The sequence below is a fragment of the Gossypium hirsutum genome, chromosome D02, assembly GCF_007990345.1.
Source record: "Gossypium hirsutum isolate 1008001.06 chromosome D02, Gossypium_hirsutum_v2.1, whole genome shotgun sequence".
In the NCBI taxonomy this organism is placed as follows: domain Eukaryota; kingdom Viridiplantae; phylum Streptophyta; class Magnoliopsida; order Malvales; family Malvaceae; genus Gossypium; species Gossypium hirsutum.
This window is the reverse complement of record NC_053438.1, coordinates 15821168-15841907: the sequence shown is the minus strand read 5'-3', so window position 1 is coordinate 15841907 and position 20740 is coordinate 15821168. Positions and strand designations below refer to the sequence as shown.

The 20740-nt window shown below is 36.5% G+C and overlaps 1 pseudogene; it reads left to right on the top strand.

Annotated features, from left to right (window-relative positions):
* Positions 1–7238, top strand: part of LOC107908008 (uncharacterized) — a 75711-nt pseudogene extending 68473 nt beyond the window's left edge.
* Positions 7239–20740: the final 13502 nt, after the last annotated feature.

Here is a 20740-nt window from a genome sequence, read left to right as displayed (position 1 = left end):
TGGACAAGCAAGCCTATGGTGGTTAATTACGATCAATTTCAATTTGAGAGCATTATACTAGCCTAAACACAATGAGTGAGGAGTGTTAATAATTATTCTTCCGGTGAGAATTGATCAAAGACGCATGATTAATTTCCTCTTCTAAATTAACCAAAATCTAAATTGTTGATTTCAAAATTCATCCCAAGTATGGGCGATGCAACAACTCTTGATTAGTCTTGATTTTCTTGAAATTTTTCTTCATTCTTTTCAACTTGATTGCTCAGGGACGATCAATAGCTTAAGTATGGGGGAGTTTGCTAAGTTCAATTTTGAGCTTAATTTATCCAACTAAATTATTTAAATTATTGATTAAATTTTGAGGAATTTAATTTTAAATTAGTCTAAATTACAGCAAGAACATCCCATGCCGTAATAATGTATTTTTGCTCCAATTCAATAATTTAATGTTAAATTTTTAAGTCATATGCAGGTGAGGGACATTTGGATGTCCGTATGGGCTCAATTTGGAGTTTAATCTGCATGAATAAGCTGCTGAATGACAATCATATGCTGGTTAAAGGAATTAAATTAATATTGGGACAAAACTCGGTCCAATAGAAAAGCAGCAGGCCGAATGTACAAACGGTTGGCAAGGAGAATTATTTTTAATTCTCCAATTTTCCTTCTTGCTAGCGGTGGCCGACTCCAATTGATTCAAGGAAATCAAATCAGCCTTGAAGAGTTCAATTTAAAGTTAAACTCTACTAAGCTGAAGCTATTTTTATGCGACAGGTTCAGCTAGAAAAAGGGGGATAAGATCAAATTTAGTTTTGAATTGTTGGAGGTTATTATTCCATAAATAGAGATGAACAACAGTTGAAAAGGGGAGAGAAAAAAAATATACAGCAGCAGAGGGGCGTGGCACTCGAGCAAAGGAAAACCTCAAATTGAACCAGCAAAAGCCGACCAAACAGTTGAAGTAGTAGCCCAAAATTTCAGCTAATCAAAAGAAGGGAAGCTCGATGATTTGAGGAATTTTCTTCTCCAAGATTCAGTTTGTAATTTATGCTGTTTGCAAGTGATTCTTGTTTCGCTTCAATTGCTATGAGTGGTTAGGATATTCAAGCTTAGTTAGACACTTATGAAACCTAGCACAAAGTATTTGAAGATTTATTTTGTTTAACTTTGGATTTTGCATTCTTGAGTTGCTTGTTTTATCGTTCAAGGAATTTTTCTAAATCAATTAGATTGATCACCTACTTAATTTAGGACTTTTCTCATAATCATCTAAGTGCAATTGAGTAATCGAATTTCTTAATTACATTTAGAACTGGTGATGATTAATTGGCATACCGCTAATTGAAGCAACTACAGATTTAATTTTGGAAGCCGCTGGAGGATTTTCTTTAATTAACACAAGGTGAAGTCTCTAAATTTCTGAATGCACTTTTAATTAGTCAATAAAGAATAATTAAAGGTAGGACTTCAATTACGAATGTTCTCTAATTGAATTTAAATTTACTTGGGGTAGGAATTCACTTCGTAAGTGAATTTTCAGCCTTGTTGCTAGATTGGACTGCTAAAATAATTTAAGTTCGCGAAGGACTTGTGCTTGGTGGATTAAGGCGTCAATAACTAAGCATTCTTTCTCTTTAATTTGATAATTTTTTAGCAATCACAATTTAAGCTATAATTTATTCGTTACTATAGATCATTATTAGCAAACCCCCCCATTTTTCTTTCTTGTCTGCATTTTTTATTACCTTAGTTACAATTCCCTTCAAATAGATTTAAAACGAGCTTCTTCGTGGGACGATTCCCTATTTACCCTATATTACCAGTTAGTGTTGGTTAAATAACGGATTTAATCTGGTGGTCATAACGACAGCTATCACCAGTAGCAAGATCTAACATTTTTATGTAAAAACTATTACTAACTGTACAAAATTGTATATTCTGCTAGCCAATTCATTAAAATATTACAGTTAGATCAAAGACAAGGTTACTAGACTAACAAAATATTTTCTTGAGTCGCAGGGGAGACCTTTTATATAGGAGTGAGGGTTCGAACCTTCTATGGTCCATTGCCAAGAAATATGGACTTTAGTTTGATACCACCATTGGATCAATTCTGTATCACTCCTAGTGAAAATGCAGTTATTCCTGTAGTTCATCAATTTTATGCATCTTTTAAACACCAAATAGTTCGTGTAACAGCCCGTTTTTCATTGGTGTCGGAAACAGTGGTTTCGGGGACACCAAATCTAACGAGTAAGTTTGTAAATATTATTATTTAATATTTATGAGTTAATTGTGACTTTGAAAAGGTTTTTAATTTGATAATTTATATTATTTATGCGATTTATTAAGTTCGAGTGGTAAGACCCTCAGGTCAAGTGGTTTTAGAAAATAAGGTATCGGGACCTCGTTTCTATAAACTGAGACGTAAATATTTTTATAAATATTTATGGAGTGCCATTAAGGTGTTATTAAAATTTTGTTGAAAAATTTTAACGTTTCGATAGTTAATTAATTAAAAAGGACTAAATTGTAAAAGATGTAAAATTTGTTCAGTTTTGATTTGAGTGATTAAATGGTTAATTGAATAAAGGAAAAGGGAATTAAATGGTAATTAGACCATTCAAGAAGTTAGTGGACAATTATAGGCATGAGATTGGTGTTTTATTAAATTATTAATCAAGGTTAAAATGGTAATTTGATAATTAAATTAAAATAAAATAAAACCAAAATGTTTATCATCATCTTAATGTCTTCTTCATCGATTTTGACTGGATAAAAACTCCATGGAAAACCTTGAAGATTCGGCTTACCTTGTGATGATGCATGTAAGCCCGTTTTAGTCTAGTTTTCAATATTTTTTTATTTTTGAGATCGTTGCAACGAGGTCCAACTAGCCCGTACCTTCGATTTTGAAACTGTTAAAGATTGTGAATGTTTCCATTGATGAATATTGTGATTTTTCATGTTAAATGATAAATTTGAAATATTAGTTGGTATTTAAAAGTATTTTGTTAAGTGATTTTTGATGAATTTACCGATTAGGGACTAATTTCTTAAAATAAAAAATTTCATGGATTTGAGGTAAAATTATTGCAAATGTGGGTTGATATGGGTGCCATGAATTTTTGAATGTTATAATTTGTCATTAAAAATGGTTAATTTGCATGTTTTGGGATTAGGGACTAAATTGAATAAAAGTAAAACCTTAGGGGCAATTTTGTAAAAATTTCAAATTTGAGAAATTGAGAGAAATTGCATAAAGTACATTATTTTACTGTCTAAATTAATTGATTGAATGAAATTATTAATTTAGATCAAGATCGGGTGGAAAATTAAGGAGAATAGAAAATTACCAAAGTGCTCCTATACTTTGACATTTTTGCAGTTTAACTAGGTAAGCTCGTATGAACTATACTATGTATAATGTTGATTAAATTGAATTTTATTATATGATTTGTTTGAAAATAAATCAATATATATGTTATTATACAATTTATCATGTTATGAAATGATGTAAATCCAACGACGTACGACGACTACCGAGCCCTGTTTGAACCTTAGTAATTCATAGGATACAAATGATATGTCATTAGGGTTTACATGATTTGGGTGCTGGTCTTGAATGTCCTACTGATGGCTGAGTTCCGGCATGTGTTGCGGATACGCCACAACTATTATGAGCAGCATCATGTAGCTACGTTTTGACCCACAACTCGTGTGAGCAGGCCCATTTTCACAGCTCGTGTGAGTATACTTATTCACAAATCGTGTGAGCATATATGTATAGGAATTGACAGATTACATTTATATGAGTTAGCACACTTTGTGTGAGCTATCCCGAGTATCCAATAGTATCCTAAACGGTTCAACGGGCATTAATTGGAAAGGAAACGGTAAATGTTCAATACGAACAAATACATGTATATATGAAATACATTGAAATGATGAGATATATGGAGAGTATGTTATGTTATGAAGGATGTTATATCCAAATGAATCATATTCAAGTATAATGGTTATCCATGTTGAATTCATATGAAATATGTTCAAGTATGCTAACATGTGTTGTTGTTTGATGCTTAGGCATGTGCCAAGCTATTGGTTGGATTGTATTATGTTGACTTATAAAGTTATGCATTGAAATGGTAAGTGCCCAAATGGAAATATGCTTGTGTTCATGAAAGAGTGGTAAGGTTTAAATTATGTAATTTCTTATGAAATGGTTTATCATGTGGTTAATTCCAAAAGAGTTATGTCTAAATGCACTAGCTTGTGGCTATAGTTGATGATATGCTTATGTCTTGTGTGTTATGCATATGAAACGGGTGTGGAAAGGTAATGAAATAGTAAGTTCATACTTTAAGTGTAAAATGATGAGAAAAGAATGATGAGTTGAATTGGTGTTGTTATTTAAGTTAAAGAAAGTAAATGCAATGGAAAGTAATGAAATGCATATGAAAGTAAGAAAATTTGGAAATGGTTTAAAGTTTTATAAAATCCCATGATGCTAGGGATGATATGTATATGTGGTGTTATGGATTTATTCACTTTGTGAGTTGTTGAATATGGTTTCATGAATCTTGCGATATTGGTATAAGATTATTCTTTATTTGTATAAATTTCATATTTGAAATGGATTGATATGACTAAATTTTATACGATCTTACTAAGCATTCTGTTCTGACGTAGCTATTTTTCCTTTACTTTTTAGATTATTGAAAGCTTGTCGGAGATCTGTCACACTATCCAGCGATTATATCGGTAGATTTTGATGTCTTGGTTAAGGTTATAATGACATGTATAGGTGAACTATGTTTAATGTTTAATTGATGAGTTTGGTATATATATATGTCATCTTGGTTGATAATTATGGCATGAAATGTGGCCTTAGTTTTGAGGTACTTAAGGTACAATTGATATCTTGTTGGTTGTGGTTAATATGGTCAAATTGGTGTATGTTTTGAAATGACCAAAATTTGTATGGTTGTTATGTATCAATTATGTTATGTTTTGGCATGAAAACAAGTTAAGTGATAATCGTTTAAATATGCACATGTATAGGTGTTTTGGTTGATATTATAGGCATTATGTTTTGGCTTGTAATTATGGTATTTTGAGTGGTTGAAATGGTTGCTAGGTTGATTCTTGTATGTGGACTTATGATGGTTGATTTTGTAGTCTTTTTTATGCTTAAATGATGGAAGTTGAAATGGTATTTAAAATGTATGTTCTTTGACATGGTTAAATGTGGTCATTTTAGTATATAGAATGTAGTTGACATATATGGCTAATGGTGCTAAATGTTAAATGGTCAATTTGGTAGTATGAGTGTGGATTTGATATGTGAACAAAATGGTAAGTTTTGGCTAAACTATGCATATGGTAATACATGTTTAGTTTTTGTTATTGGGGTGTCTTTTGGGCATATTGGTTGTGTGAACATATACCTTATTGATTTAGCATGTTGATGCATTATTTGGTGGATTTTGAATGCTTGATTATATGTGGAAAATTGGTTATAAGTGTATGCATGATTGGGTGAGAAAATTGGCTTGGAAATGGCCTATTTTCATCCACACAGCCATACACACGGGCTTGTGTCCCCTATAGGTTTTCAAAGGTTACAATTCGAGAGTTACACGGCCTAGGACACGAGCGTGTGGCTTGGCCGTGTAACCCAGGTCAGAGAGTTACACAGGCACGGACACGGGCTGGGACACGGTCGTGAGTCCCTATTTCGAATGCCCACATGGCCTAAGACACGGTCGTGTGTCTCAGTCATGTGAGTCACACGACCGTGTGACCCCTGCAATTTCAGCAATTTCTGTTTTTCTAAAAAATTCTATATGTTTTCGATTTAGTCCCGACTTGCTTCTAATGTGTTTTTAGGGCCTCAAGGACTCGTATAAAGGACAATATTTATGATATTGATTGACTTTGCTATTATTGATGTTGAGTCATTAAATGATTAAAATTTTTTATAGTTTTGAAATGTAAACTTCGGTAATGCTCTGTAACCCTATTCTGACGACGAATACGGGTTAGGGGTGTTACAATTTTAGATGGAATCGGGGTATATGTGATTGCCATCACAGCCTAAAGGGTAGAAGTTCCCTTATTCCACAGTGAAATATGTGATTTTTATGACGCTCCGTACCATGAAAACGATTTTCTTAATAGTACTGATTTACATAAATTTGAGAATATAGATATGGAGAGTGTCATATAATATTTGATTCAAGGTAGGGGTACTTGGAATTATAGACCAAATACTGGGTTCCAACGAATTTTAACCAGGCTATAATGTTTCCTATGGGAAAGATGTGGATGTAATTCATAGGTATTAGAATCTTACCTGCACTAAATGTTTCTAATGTTAATACTTTTTGAGCTATTCTTTTGTATAGCATTTTGCAGTAGAAACAGGTATGCATAGGAAGATGGATCGTCCGAGAGATGAAACACTGTGTAAGTGGGCAAAAAATTGGACTTCTCTTTCCTCACCTTGTCACGGCACCGTGCCAAAAAGCGAGAGTTCAGATGAGCACAAATGAGCAATTTATGAATCCCACTAAGATTGTAATTGGTGATTTGTTGTATATCCAATATATCAAGCTCCAAAAGAAGAAAATTACCAAGTGAAACTAGAGAAGGAATGAGAAAATTGATATTCTGGAATCACTTAAATGAAAGAAGCAATCAACAAGAAGTAGAGTAAGTAGAACTATTGAGGATAAACTTATTAGGATGATCCGGTGGATGCAGGAAACGGGGCGAATACTTAAGGAGTTTGCCAAACTAAATGGGTTGCGAACCCCGAATTATCGACCTGATCTATTAGATGCAATACCAACCCATCACGATAAAGGAGGGAGTAACGAAGGGGAGGACTCCGAAGATGGAGGGGATGCGAAGAATCCCCCAATAACAGAAGATGAGTATGTAGCGACATTTCAGCCACAATTTTCTACTCAAAAGGGGCCCATTATCCAGAGCCCAACTCGCTAAGTGCCCTCGATTGGTGAGATTTCCCACCAAGAAATGGCTCAGGAAAGGGAAAAGCCTCGATTGAAATGAGGCGAACGCCATTGGGATGAGGAGGAGGATGATTGAAATTTGTTAAAATTCTATTTTAAAGACTTGTATTAATTTTTGGATAATTTTAATTTAACTTTGTAGGAGTAGGATTAATAGTGTGTTCTTAGTTATATTTGTAACACCCCGAACCCGAGACCGTCGCCAGAGTCGAACACGAGGTGTTAATAGACTTCAAACCACTTATTTGACATTTCCCAGACAAGCTGCCAATCTGCGTACTAGTCGCTTTAAAAATCATATCTTGAGTTCTGAAACTCGAAATCCAGTTCCGTAAAATTTCCCTGGAACTAGACTCATATAGCTATATGGTATAATTTTTGTATAATTTTTAGTAGGGCCAATTAGTACAGTTTATTAGTCAAAGTCTCCCATGTTACAGGGATCGACTGCACTGACCTTTGCGCATTACGACTTGGATATCTCCCTGCACAGAGCTTCAATACTGATGCCGTTTGTTTCTATAGAAACTAGACTCAGATAGGAATCTGTACATATATGGCATGACTCCTAATTATCTCTGTTTAATTTATAATGAATTTCCAAAGTCGGAACAGGGAATCCAGAAACCGTTCTGGCCCTGTCTCACGAGAACCTGAATATCTCTTAACATACTGTCCATATGATCATTTCGTTACTTCTATATGAAAATAGACTCATCAAGATTCGATTAAATAATTTATTCATTAATTAATTCCACTCCTAATATTTTTAGTGATTTTTCAATCTCACGTCACTGCTGCTGCCAGCATCTGTTACGAAAGCAACTATGCCTATTTCGTGATTTCTCCTTGATCTAACTAGTAATTCATCATACATATCACCAATTATGATCATGACTAGCCACGCCAAAGGCTAATCATTGTCAAACATCTCCCTACTACACTATTGCCATATCATGAATTTTAACACCAAAAATAATCAACCATGACATATGGCATAAAAAGGTCGAATTATCAAGATTTACGACCTAACGTTATGAAACCAAACCCAACCTAACATTTGTGTCATTTTCGCATGGCTAAAAGTTTACATACCAAAGTTCAAACACAACATAATAGCCTATACATGCCGAAATGTTCTCCTAAGCCGACTAAGAAGAAAGTACCAAAACTTGCTAGCCGGTGTGATGACTCCAATGACGGCCCGATCACGCAAAAAGAGACGAGTCCAAGAAACCTAAAATAGGTGACAAGGAAACACCGAGTGAGTATATAACTCAGTAAGTCATAAGCAATGCACTACCATCCATTGATAACATTATCACAAGAGGAAACAAAATGGAACGAGGCTAGTTACTCCATCCATACCGAACCATACCATAGTTCCTTAAACCTATCAGTTCAATCTCATACCAAGTCAAGCATTCACATTCCATGTACTAATCAATAGGATATTTGAGGCATTTTCATACATCATTTTATTTTCGTTACAATCATACAACTAAACGACCTTTCACCTATTCCACGATAAATCTTATGTACGTGACTTCAATTATAATTGTCACATAGGTTCAAACTTACCAAGCTCAACTTCAAATATAAACATAGCGCCTATTAGTCACGAACTCAAGGTACTTACCCGATCCGCTGTCCGTGATCAACTTAATAATGTCGCACACTTAGTGTCCATAGTGATTCAAAAGTATATATTAAGTCCGCACACTCAGTGCTATATAATCAACTCGCACACTTAGTGCTACATAATCAAACTTGCACACTTAGTGCTATATAATCAAACTCGCACACTTAGTGCTATATAATCAAACTCGCACACTTAGTGCTACATAATCAAACTCGCACACTTAGTGCTGTACAATTTAAACCCGCACACTTAGCGCCAATCTCATGATCATAAATGTTTATACCCGCACTCTTAGTGCCGAGATCAACAACTCAATACATCTCACCTCTTTTCTCTTCATCCAACACTTTCATCACCACATACATACATGTATATATATATTTTATCATTCCATTCAGCATCATTACATAGACGTTATGATCATTTAAATTAATACAAACTATATGCTTAATGACTTACTTTGTGTTGGGTAAGACGGTTCCAACTCGGCTACTCGATGATCTTTTCTTTGCCTTTGCTTGATTCTCCTCCTTTAACTCCTTGAGCTTATTCAATAAATCAACTAGTTTAACCATCTTGCTAAACATTCATAATTCAATTACACATGCATATGTATGTTTGTATATTCGGCAACCATCCTCACTAATTACCCATTTAGTCGATTATACACATAATTAAAGGTAACATCACGAATGGGTATACTTATGTATATATACATATATATGTATATATATATACTTCAGAATGGGCATCACAATTAGATTTAACACCACCTTCATACTCAATTAGATGGCCGAATGTATGTATATATGTACAATGTCAACTATAACATCATTTAAACACCTAATTTCATCTCATGAACACTTGATCGAATTTTCCTAATCTAGCATATTTTCACATCTATTTGTAACATCATGTAAATCCACATATAACTACATTTCTTAAGTTCCACATCTTAATGCCCATTATAGCCACTCCCATAGTCTAAATCTAGCAATCGGCAACACCCACCTTTCCACTATGTTAGCCGAATACTCATTCTCTTCTTAGTCCTAAATTCGGCACCTCCAACAAAATAGCTTAACAATTTCAACTTTCATGCTAACATAACAAGCAACTTAACACATCCATATAACTAGCATGCTAATAGCATCAAGGTATCAACTAAAATTTTTTAAGCTCCTTAGCCGAATCCTAACTCTCCAACAACCCCAAATCCAACCATGGGATAGATAGAATTTAGACTCATCACCCAAAGGTTGTGTAAACTTCCAAAAATATCATTGAACATACCTTGATCTAAAGGACCACCTTGGCCGAATCTTGCTGCCTCTTCTTCCTCTAGTTACGACAATTGCAAAAGAAAGAAAACATGAACACTCCTTCTTCCCTCCTTATTAAGCATTCAAACTCCCTCATTTTCATGCCACAACATCAAACACTCCTCCTAGATACAAGCAATGGCTGAACTTCTTCAAAATTTTTCTCCCCTTCTTTTTCTTGGTTTTTCGGCTAGGAGATGGCAAGTATGAACACCCATTTTTTTGTTCACTTTCCTATTATTATTCCTATCATTTGTTAACCAAAAAAAACATATTAAATTAGAATGAGTGGAGCATCATCACTCCTTGGCCGGCCACCATGTATTTTATGGGCAATTTGACATGCAAAGCCATGCTTCCTCTCCCTATTATTAATTACTCCTTGTAATTCATCTATCATCTTTTCTAACTTTGTCAGCTAGGTCTTTTTTGAATTAATTCACAATCCTAAAGCTAATATTAAGCATTTAATTTCTCATATATTCGCTGTCACACAAAAATTTATGTAATTAAAACACAAAAATAAATTTTTGGCTCGGTAATGTGGTCTCGAAACCACATTCCGACCAGGGTCTAATTTGGGTTGTCACAACTCTCCCCCACATAAGAAATTTTCGTCCCCGAAAATCTTACCGGTAAATAATTTTGGATATCGATCCTTCATAGAGTCCTCAAGTTCCCAAGTGGCTTCTTCAATTCCGTGTTTATGCCACAGTACCTTCACTAATGAGATTTTCCTGTTTCGTTGTTCTTTTACTTCACGTGCTAAAATACGAACTGGTTCTTCTTCGTAACTCAAATTAGATTGAATCTCGATCTCCGATGGAGGAATTACGTGCGATGGATCGGACCTATATCGTCGAAGCATCGAGACATGAAAAACGTTGTGAATCTTTTCGAGCTCAGGGGGCAAAATTAATCGGTATGCAACGGGTCCAACTCGTTCGGATACTTCGTACGGACCGATGAACCTCGGACTCAATTTGCCCTTACGACCAAATCTAAGCACCTTCCTCCAGGGTGAAACTTTGAGAAATACTTTGTCTCCAACCTGATATTCAATGTCTTTTCTTTTCAAATCCGCATACGACTTTTGACGATCCGAAGCGGTTCTCAAACTTTCACGAATTACTCGGACTTTCTGCTCGGCATCCTTAATCAAATCAACCCCAAGGATCTTACTTTCACTAAGTTCAGTCCAAAATAATGGGGTACGGCATTTACGACCGTATAACGCCTCGTAAGGTGCCATCTGCTTGACTGAAAACTATTGTTGTAAGCGAATTCGATCAAAGGCAGATATCTTTCCCATGAACCACAAAACTCTAAAACACAACATCTCAACATATCCTCAAGTATTTGAATTATCCGCTCCGATTGGCCATCGGTTTGTGGATGAAAAGCGGTGCTAAAATGCAGCTTGGTACCCAAAGCTTCTTGCAATTTCTTCCAAAATCGCGAGGTGAATCTCGGATCTCTATCCGACACAATAGAAATAGATACCCCGTGTAATCTCACAATCTGAGAAACATACAATTCGGCTAGTTTATCCAATGAAAAATCCGTACGCACGGGGATAAAGTGAGCCGACTTAGTCAGTCTATCAACAACAACCCAAATCGCATCCTTCTTACTTGCTGACAATGGCAGTCCGGACACAAAGTCTATTGTGACTCGATCCCATTTCCACTCGGGTATCATGATCGGCTGAAGTAATCCTGAAGGCACTTGATGTTCCGCTTTCACTTGTTGACATATTAAACACCTCGAAACAAAGTCGGAGATGTCCCATTTCATACCATGCCACCAAAACCGACGTTTCAAATCGTTGTACATTTTCGTACTCCCCGGGTGAATTGACATTCGGCTACGATGAGCTTCGTTCAGAATCATCGAAATGAGTTCTGAATTTCTTGGAACACACAACCGACTTCTAAACCTCCAACAATCGTCATCATCAATTTGAAATTCGGATTCCATATTCGGAATACATTCAGCCCGTTTTGCAACCAATTCATCGTCGACTTTCTAAGCTTCACGAATTTGATGAATCAATGATGGTTTGGCCTTTAATTCAGCTACTAACACATTGTCGGGTAGAACAGACAAGTGCACATTCATCGCTCGTAAAGCAAACAGCGATTTCCGGCTTAAGGCGTCCGCAACCACATTAGCCTTTCCCGGGTGGTAATCAATGACAAGCTCGTAATCTTTCAACAACTCAAGCCAACGTCTTTGTCGCAGATTTAAGTCTCTTTGAGTCATCAAATATTTGAGACTTTTGTGATCCGAAAATACATGGCACTTTTCGCCAAACAAATAATGTCGCCATATTTTCAAAGCAAATACGATGGCGGCTAGCTCGAGATCATGGGTTGGATAATTTCTCTCGTGTGGCTTCAATTGTCTCGACGCATAGGCCACAACTCGACCTTCTTGCATCAATACGCAACCCAACCCGAGTAAGGATGCGTCACTATAAATGACAAACTCTTTGCCTGATTCGGGTTGCACTAAAATTGGAGCTTCAGTCAAATGAGTTTTCAGTTGATCGAAGCTTTTCTGACATTTCTCCGTCCATTCGAACTTAACATCCTTTTGAAGTAGCTTCGTCATTGGTGTGGCCATCATCGAGAAACCTTTTACAAATCGTCGGTAATACCCGGCGAGCCCCAGGAAGCTCTGAACTTCGGTAATATTTCTTGGAGGCTTCCAGTTAAGTATGGCTGAAATTTTGCTCGGGTCAACTCGAATACCCGATGCGGATACCACATGACCCAAGAAGCTAACCTCTCTTAACCAGAACTCACACTTACTGAACTTAGCATATAACTTCTTATCCCGCAAAATTTGCAACACTAATCTCAGGTGCTCAGCATGTTCGGTCTCATCTCCTGAATAGACTAAGATGTCATCAATGAACACAACTACGAACCGGTCCAAATACTGTCTGAAGATCAGATTCATCAAATCCATAAATACTGCAGGGGCATTAGTGAGCCCAAACGGCATCACTAAGAACTCGTAGTGACCGTACCTCATCCTGAAAGCAGTTTTGGGTACGTCCGAATCTCGGATCCGCAACTGATAATAACCCGATCTCAAATCTATCTTTGAAAACACTGAGGCTCCCTTTAGTTGATCAAACAAATCATCAATACGCGGTAATGGATATTTATTCTTTATTGTCACTTTATTCAGTTGACGATAGTCAATGCACAACCTCATGGTTCCGTCCTTCTTTTTCACGAACAATACTGGTGCACCCCAAGGTGAGAAACTTGGTCGAGCGAAACCTCTATCCGTCAACTCTTGCAATTGAGCTTTCAATTCCTTTAACTCGGTTAGTGCCATACGATACGGAGCTATCGAAATTGGCGTAGTTCCAGGTACAAGCTCAATACCAAACTCTATCTCCCGAACAGGTGGCAAACCCGGTAACTCTTCAGGAAAAACATCCGGGTATTCACAAACCACCGGCACAGATTCGGGTTTCTTTTCTAATTCTTTGTCATCAAGTACATACGCAAGGTATGCTTCGCACCCTTTTCTTACATATTTCTGGGCCAACATTGCTGATATTACAGCTGGCAACCCCCTTAAGTCCGTAGACTCAACTCGGATTATCTCGTTATTTGCGCACCTCAAATCAATAGTCTTGCTTTTGCAATTCACAACCGCATCATGCGCGGTCAACCAATCCAAACCAAGAATAACATCAAATTCGTCAAACGGAAAAAGCATCAAATCGGCCGGAAAACAGGATTCTCGGATTATTAGAGGGCATCTCTTACACACTTTATCAACAAGTACGCATTGACCCAAAGGGTTTGACACTCGAATTACGAACTCAGTAGACTCAACAGGTAGAGTCTTACTGGATGCTAAGGTTTCGCATACATATGAATGAGTAGAGCCAGGGTCAATCAATGCAATCACATTAGTATCAAAGAGAGTGAAAGTACCAGTGATGACGTCGGGGGAGGATGCCTCCTCTCGTGCGCGAATGGCATATGCTCTAGCAGGAGTACGGTTCTCGGCTCGAACAGCCGTATCAGAGGCCCCTCTCTGACTACCACCCCTACCTCCTAAAATTCTCGGTGGTCTACCTCTAGTTGTCACTCCACTAGGTCTTGCACCTTGAATCTTATTCTTCTCATCAAGCTCCGTGCAATCTCTAATGAAGTGGTCCTTCGAACCGCATCCGTAACAGGCCCTGTTAGTAGACTTACCCCAACATTCACCTAGGTGTCGTCTCCCGCATTGGGGACATTCAGGTTTCTCTTGACGATTATTGCCCACACTAGCTACCGAAGTAGCTCGGGAGTTCGTCGATGGTCGTGCTCTGATGGAAATTCCCGCAGTCGTCCTCGACTTATTAGTGTCCTCCCTGAACTTCTTTACAGCTGAGAACGGAGCTTTACCCGTCGATCTTTTACGATAGTCTCTAGCTTCAAATTCAGCCTTCTTCTTCTCCTTTCCAAGTTCTTCCGCCTTGCAGGCTCGTTCGACTAGTGTTACGAATTCTTTTATCTCCAAAATACCCACTAGTAGCTTTAAATTTTCATTCAATCCTTCTTCGAATCTTTTGCACATAGCAACCTCATCAGCTACACACTCCCGGGCATACCTACTGAGTCTTACGAATTCATGTTCGTATTCAGATACTGTCATACGGCCTTGCTTGAGTTCCAAGAATTCCTTACGCTTTTGATCAATGAACCGTTGACTAATATATTTCTTTCGAAATTCCGTCTGAAAGAAGTCCCAAGTAACTCGTTCATTTGGGACTATGGAAATCAGGGTCCTCCACCAATAGTAGGCTGAGTCCCGCAACAAGGATATAGCACACTTTAGACATTCATCGGGTGTGCATGACAGTTCATCAAACACCCGAATGGTGTTATCAAGCCAGAACTCGGCCCTTTCAGCATCATCAGTAACTATGGCCCTGAACTCCTCAGCCCCGCGCTTCTTAATCAAGTCTACAGGTGGCTTACTCAGCCTCACAGGATCAGCGACTGATGGCATTACGGGCTCTTGGGGTGGATTATTCAAATTCGGGAATTGTTGGACGGCCGGATTGGTTCGGGCATATTGTGCGACCCACTCATTCATCATGGTAAAGAAGGCTTATTTAGCCCCCTCACCTTGATTATTCGCAGATGACTGAGGTTCAACAGGCGGTGTCCCTTGTGTAGGAGCAGCCGCTACACTTTCAATGTCATCCGCCAAGGTTCTCTCTACACCGGGATCCATTTACTAATCAAAACATAAATTTTAACCGTCAGAAGTCATCACACATTTAAACATTAACATTCGGAATGTATAGCTAGACTCATACGTGCTATGGTAGTCCTAGAACCGACTAAACCATAGCTCTGATACCAATTAAATTGTAACACCCCGAACCAGAGACCGTCGCCGGAGTCGAACACGAGGTGTTAATAGACTTCAAACCACTTATTTGACATTTCCCAGACAAGCTGCCAATCTGCGTACTAGTCGCTTTAAAAATCATATCTTGAGTTCTGAAACTCGAAATCTAGTTCCGTAAATTTTCCCTGGAATTAGACTCATACACCTATATGGTATAATTTTTGTAGAATTTTTAGTAGGGCCAATTAGTACAGTTTATTAGTCAAAGTCTCCCATGTTACAGGGATCGACTACACTGACCTTTGCGCATTACGACTTGGATATCTCCCTGCACAGAGCTTCAATACTGATGCCGTTTGTTTCTATAGAAACTAGACTCAGATAGGAATCTGTACATATATGGCATGACTCCTAATTATCTCTGTTTAATTTATAATGAATTTCCAAAGTCGGAACAGGGAATCCAGAAACCGTTCTGGCCCTGTCTCACGAGAACCTGAATATCTCTTAACATACTGTCCATATGATCATTTCGTTACTTCTATATGAAAATAGACTCATCAAGATTCAATTAAATAATTTATTCATTAAATAATTCCACTCCTAATATTTTTAGTGATTTTTCAATCTCACGTCACTGCTGCTGCCAGCATCTGTTACGAAAGCAACTATGCCTATTTCGTGATTTCTCCTTGATCTAACTAGTAATTCATCATACATATCACCAATTATGATCATGACTAGCCACGCCAAAGGCTAATCATTGTCAAACATCTCCCTACTACACTATTGCCATATCATGAATTTTAACACCAAAAATAATCAACCATGACATATGGCATAAAAAGGTCGAATTATCAAGATTTACGACCTAACGTTATGAAACCAAACCCAACCGAACATTTATGCCATTTTCGCATGGCTAAAAGTTTACATACCAAAGTTCAAACACAACATAATAGCCTATACATGCCGAAATATTCTCCTAAGCCGACTAAGAAGAAAGTACCAAAACTTGCTAGCCGGTGTGATGACTCCAATGACGGCCCGATCACGCAAAAAGAGACGAGTCCAAGAAACCTAAAATAGGTGACAAGGAAACACCGAGTGAGTATATAACTCAGTAAGTCATAAGCAATGCACTACCATCCATTGATAACATTATCACAAGAGGAAACAAAATGGAACGAGGCTAGTTACTCCATCCATACCGAACCATACCATAGTTCCTTAAACCTATCGGTTCAATCTCATACCAAGTCAAGCATTCACATTCCATGTACTAATCAATAGGATATTTGAGGCATTTTCATACATCATTTTATTTTCGTTACAATCATACAACTAAACGACCTTTCACCTATTCCACGATAAATCTTATGTACGTGACTTCAATTATAATTGTCACATAGGTTCAAACTTACCAAGCTCAACTTCAAATATAAACATAGCGCCTATTAGTCACGAACTCAAGGTACTTACCCGATCCGCTGTACGTGATCAACTTAATAATGTCGCACACTTAGTGTCCATAGTGATTCAAAAGTATATATTAAGTCCGCACACTCAGTGCTATATAATCAACTCGCACACTTAGTGCTACATAATCAAACTTGCACACTTAGTGCTATATAATCAAACTCGCACACTTAGTGCTACATAATCAAACTCGCACACTTAGTGCTGTACAATTTAAACCCGCACACTTAGCGCCAATCTCATGATCATAAATGTTTATACCCGCACTCTTAGTGCCGAGATCAACAACTCAATACATCTCACCTCTTTTCTCTTCATCCAACACTTTCATCACCACATACATACATGTATATATATATTTTATCATTCCATTCAGCATCATTACATAGACGTTATGATCATTTAAATTAATACAAACTATATGCTTAATGACTTACTTTGTGTTGGGTAAGACGGTTCCAACTCGGCTACTCGATGATCTTTTCTTTGCCTTTGCTTGATTCTCCTCCTTTAACTCCTTGAGCTTATTCAATAAATCAACTAGTTTAACCATCTTGCTAAACATTCATAATTCAATTACACATGCATATGTATGTTTGTATATTCGGCAACCATCCTCACTAATTACCCATTTAGTCGATTATACACATAATTAAAGGTAACATCACGAATGGGTATACTTATGTATATATACATATATATGTATATATATATACTTCGGAATGGGCATCACAATTAGATTTAACACCACCTTCATACTCAATTAGATGGCCGAATGTATGTATATATGTACAATGTCAACTATAACATCATTTAAACACCTAATTTCATCTCATGAACACTTGATCGAATTTTCCTAATCTAGCATATTTTCACATCTATTTGTAACATCATGTAAATCCACATATAACTACATTTCTTAAGTTCCACATCTTAATGCCCATTATAGCCACTCCCATAGTCTAAATCTAGCAATCGGCAACACCCACCTTTCCACTATGTTAGCCGAATACTCATTCTCTTCTTAGTCCTAAATTCGGCACCTCCAACAAAATAGCTTAACAATTTCAACTTTCATGCTAACATAACAAGCAACTTAACACATCCATATAACTAGCATGCTAATAGCATCAAGGTATCAACTAAAATTTTTTTAAGCTCCTTAGCCGAATCCTAACTCTCCAACAACCCCAAATCCAACCATGGGATAGATAGAATTTAGACTCATCACCCAAAGGTTGTGTAAACTTCCAAAAATATCATTGAACATACCTTGATCTAAAGGACCACCTTGGCCGAATCTTGCTTCCTCTTCTTGCTCTAGTTACGGCAATTGCAAAAGAAAGAAAACATGAACTTTCCTTCTTCCCTCCTTATTAAGCATTCAAACTCCCTCATTTTCATGCCACAACATCAAACACTTCTCCTAGATACAAGCAATGGCCGAACTTCTTCAAAATTTTTCTCCCCTTCTTTTTCTTGGTTTTTCGGCTAGGAGATGGCAAGTATGAGCACCCATTTTTTTTTGTTCACTTTCCTATTATTATTCCCATCATTTGTTAACCAAAAAAACATATTAAATTAGAATGAGTGGAGCATCATCACTCCTTGGCCGGCCACCATGTATTTCATGGGAAATTTGACATGCAAAGCCATGCTTCCTCTCCCTATTATTAATTACTCCTTATAATTCATCTATCATCTTTTCTAACTTCGTCAACTAGGTCCTTTTTGAATTAATTCACAATCCTAAAGCTAATATTAAGCATTTAATTTCTCATATATTCGCTGTCACACAAAAATTTATGTAATTAAAACACAAAAATAAATTTTTTGCTCGGTAATGTGGTCTCGAAACCACATTCCGACCAGGGTCTAATTTGGGTTGTCACAATATTGCATTTTGTTTATGTTTTCTATGTAGGAACCCAACACAAAGGAAACACAAACAATTCAAGCTTTACACGATCAAAGGAGTAATCACCCACAATTAACAGTTGGAACAACCACAATCAATCGGGTAACTTCTTTTCTTATCTTTTTATGGGCTACACATTGAAAACAATGTATCAACTAAAGTTTGGGGAGTAACATAGAAAATTTGTTTTAAATTTTTACATTTTCTTTTGATTTTTCTTTTCATTTGTGTGCTTGAGCTTGTAGAAATACAAGTGATTGGTTAGGAGCATGTACATAGGTTGCTTGTGTTTACAAATAAAGTTTGTATGATGATAAGTGATTTTAATTTTTTTATTACTAAACTCTTAAGTTCTATATATTACACTATAAATAAGTGTTAACCAATCAACTATACTGAATGATATAGAAAATACAAGGAAATGAGCATGCTAGAATGACTGATAAATGGTTTAACTTGAGTTTTTTTTTGTTGATTAAGTTTGTGCATAATAGGATATTTAAAAAATGACCTAAGGCATTGTTTGGAACATACCCAGAGCCCAAAAGCTTATCTACATTCTTTTTACCTTTAGTATCAATTTTTAAGTCTGTTAACACTTCTTGATGAACCTTATTACAAAACTCGAGCCTAAAACGTTAATTTGTATTTGCCCTTTTTCTTTAGTCCTGCACTATGTGACTATAGACATCTAGCCATATGTATTGAGGGTTAATTAGATACATCATGACTGATTTTGTAAAAATAGACTAAAATAGGAAAGATTGGTGTGATATAGGAACTATAGGTTAGCTTAAAAATGCAAAACAAAAGAAAAATTCAAGAAGAAAATCAATACGAGTAGAAAAAGTTCTTGAAAAGAAAAGAAAAACATTCGTGAGTGAGATAAATTGAAAAAGAAAAATGACAAAGTCACAAGATTAAGAAAAACTAGTCCATTAGTGCACAAAAACACGTAGGCTAGCCGTAGTTGCTATGTGTTGACAGCTTATCTCTTTACTGATTTTTAGGGATTAGATTAGCTTAAAATTAGGATTATTGATTATGTTTCCTTAGTTAGGTCTACTCTTTTAGTACAAATAGCTATGTAAATTTTTCTATTGGAATATACAAGAAAAAAGGGTTCATATTATCTAGATTTAGGGAGCCTATTTTTTCGAAATTCCCAAGCCTTAAAAAATCCAATTTGGTACTCTCAATTTTTCGGTCTATTTTATTCTCACCGCCCCCTTCAAAAAAGTTGTAGTCTTATCTCTAGTGAAACCTCAAAATTTCGTGGCCAAACTCCCTACGCATGGCTCTCACGCGTCACCCATAGCTTCGACGTAATTGCTTACATCCGTCGAGTTTGATTCCCTAACCACCACCGTTGTCTCTTTTGGTGTTTCTTCAGTCTTCCTTGTTGTTATTGGCTCTTGTGGTGTATTTTTTTTAGAGAAAAAAATTGAAAAATTAAAAAAAAAATCCAACATCCAGTTCTGTAAAGTCAAGTAATGCCTTTAATACTCATATTAATACTGACTCATGGATTATTAATTTTAGTGCAAGTAGACACATGAGAGGTTCCTCTAAAATTTTTTAAACTACTTCCCAAGTCGAACAAAATAAAGTTTCAGGATAGCTTATGGGTCTTTTACTCCTATAACTGGATCAGGTTCTGTCAACTATACACCGAATATTAAACTATCCTCTGTACTACATGTTCCTCATTTTCTGGTTAACCTTTTATCTATTAGTGCCATCACAAATACCTTAAATTTCAAAATTAAATATTTTCCTAATCATTGTGTATTCCAAGACCTTTAAACAGGGAAGAAGATTGGCAGTGGTAGATTGCATGATGGCTTATATATGTTGGAGAGCAGTAGTGAATCTGTTCAAGCCTTTTTTGAAGGTAATAAGATTATCAACCAAGAAATAATGAATTGGCATAAACGGTTAGGACATCCATCATTTTTTA